The sequence below is a fragment of the Rattus norvegicus genome, chromosome 1 (assembly GCF_021556685.1).
Source record: "Rattus norvegicus strain SHRSP/BbbUtx chromosome 1, alternate assembly SHRSP_T2T, whole genome shotgun sequence".
Lineage (NCBI taxonomy): Eukaryota > Metazoa > Chordata > Mammalia > Rodentia > Muridae > Rattus > Rattus norvegicus.
In genome coordinates, this window is record NC_141534.1 from 222,862,802 (window position 1) to 222,865,297 (window position 2,496).

Below are 2,496 nucleotides of genomic sequence, written 5' to 3' on the forward strand. Positions count from 1 at the left end.
TGTTCCCATTTAAAGAAGGAGTGAAGCATTCGCATTTTGGTCATCCTTCTTGAGTTTCATGTGTTTTGTGCATCTAGGGTAATTCAAGCATTTGAGCTAATAGCCACTTATCAATGAGTGCATACCATGTGTGTTTTTCTGTGATTCGGTTACCTCACTCAGGATGATATTTTCCAGTTCCATCCATTTGCCTATGAATTTAATAAAGGCATTGTTTTTGATAGCTGAGTAATATTCCATTGTGTAGATGTACCACATTTTTGTATCCATTCCTCTGTTGAAGGGCATCTGGGTTCTTTCCAGCTTCTGGCTATTATAAATAAGGCTGCGATGAACATAGTGGAGCATGTGTCTTTGTGATATGTTGGGGTATCTTTTGGGTATATGCCCAAGAGTGGAATACCTGGGTCCTCAGGTAGTTCAATGTCCAATTTTCTGAGGAACCTCCAGACTGATTTCCAGAATGGTTGTACCAGTCTGCAATCAAACCAACAATGGAGGAGTGTTCCTCTTTCTCCACATCCTCACCAGCATTTGCTGTCAACTGAGTTTTTGATCTTAGCCATTCTCACTGGTGTAAGGTGAAATCTCAGGGTCGTTTTGATTGCATTTCCCTTATGACTAAAGATGTTGAACATTTCTTTAGGTGTTTCTCAGCCATTTGGCATTCCTCAGCTGTGGATTCTTTGTTGAGCCCCGAACCCCATTTTTCATAGGGTTATTTGTCTCCCTGTGGTCTAACTTCTAGAGTTCTTTGTATATTTTGGATATAAGTCTCTATCAGTTGTAGGATTGGTGCAGATCTTTTCCCAATCTGTTTGTTGCCATTTTGTCCTAATAACAGTGTTCTTTGCCTTACAGAAGCTTGTAGTTTTATGAGATCCCATTTGTCGATTTTTTGTGGGGGGGGAACTGAGGACTGAAACCAGGGCCTTGCGCTTGCTAGGCAAGTGCTCTACCACTGAGCTAAATCCCCAACCCCTTCCAATTGTCGATTCTTGATCTTAGAGCATAAGCCATTGGTGTTTTGTTCAGGACATTTTCTCCAGTGCCCATGTGTTCGAGATGCTTCCCCAATTTTTGTTCTATCAGTTTGAGTGTATCTGGTTTGAAGTAGAGGTCCTTGATCCACTTGGACTTAAGCTTTATACAGTATGATAAGCATGGATCAATCTGCATTCTTCTACACGCTGACCTCCAGTTGAACCAGCACCATTTGCTGAAAATGCTATCTTTTTTCTATTGGATGGTTTTGGCTCCTTTGTCAAAAATCAAGTGACCATAGGTGTGTGGATTCATTTCTGGGTCTTCAATTCTATTTCACTGGTCTATCTGTCTGTTTCTGTACCAATAACATGCAGTTATTATCACTATTGCTCTGTAATACTGCTTGAGTTCAGGGATAATGGTTCCCCCACAAGTCCTTTTATTGTTGAGGATAGTTTTAGCTATCCTGGGTTTTTTGTTATTCCAGATGAATTTGCAAATTGTTCTGTCTAACTCTCTGAAGAAATGGATTGGTATTTTGAAGGGGCTTGCATTTAATCTGTAGATTGCTTTTGGTAAAATGACCATTTTTAGTATCTTAATCCTGCCAATCCATGAGCATGGGAGATCTTTCCATCTTCTGAGATCTTCCTCAATTTCTTTCTTCAGAGGCTTGAAGTTCTTATCATACAGATCTTTTACTTGCTTGGTTAAAGTCACACCAAGCTATTTTAGATTATTTGGGACTATTATGAAGGGTATTGTTTCCCAAATTTCTTTCTATTTGTGTAGATGAAGGCTACTGATTTAATTTGAGTTTGAGTAAAGTTTATACCCAGCCACTTTGCTGATGGTGTTTATCAGGTTTAGTAGTTTTCTGGTGGAACTTTTGGGATCACTTAAATATACTATCATGTCATCTGCAAATAGTGATATTTTGACTTCCTATTTTCCAACCTGTAACCCTTTGATCTCCTTTTGTTGTCTGATTGCTCTGGCAAGAACTTCAAGAACTATACTGAATAAGTAGGGAGAGACTGGGTAGCCTTGTCTAGTCCCTGATTTTAGTGGGATTGCTTTAAGTTTCTCTCATTTAGTTTAATGTTAGCTACTGGTTTTCTGTATATGGCTTTTACTATGTTTAGGTATGGGCCTTAAATTCCTATTCTTTCCAGGACTTTTATCATGAAGGGGTGTTGAATTTTGTCAAATGATTTCTCAGTATCTAATGAAATGATCATGTGGTTTTGTTCTTATGGTTTGTTTATAAAATGGATTAGGTTGATGGTTTTCCATATATTAAACCATCCCTGCATCCCTGGGATGAAGCCTACTTGATCATGGTGGGTTCTTTGTGTGGTTTAAGTATAAGAGTAATTGTGGCTTCATAGTAGGAATTCAGTAGCACTCCATCTATTTTGTGGAGTAGTTTGTATAGTATTGATATGAAGTTTTCTATGAAGGTCTGATAGAATTCTGTACTGAACCCATCTGGACCCGGGCTCTTTT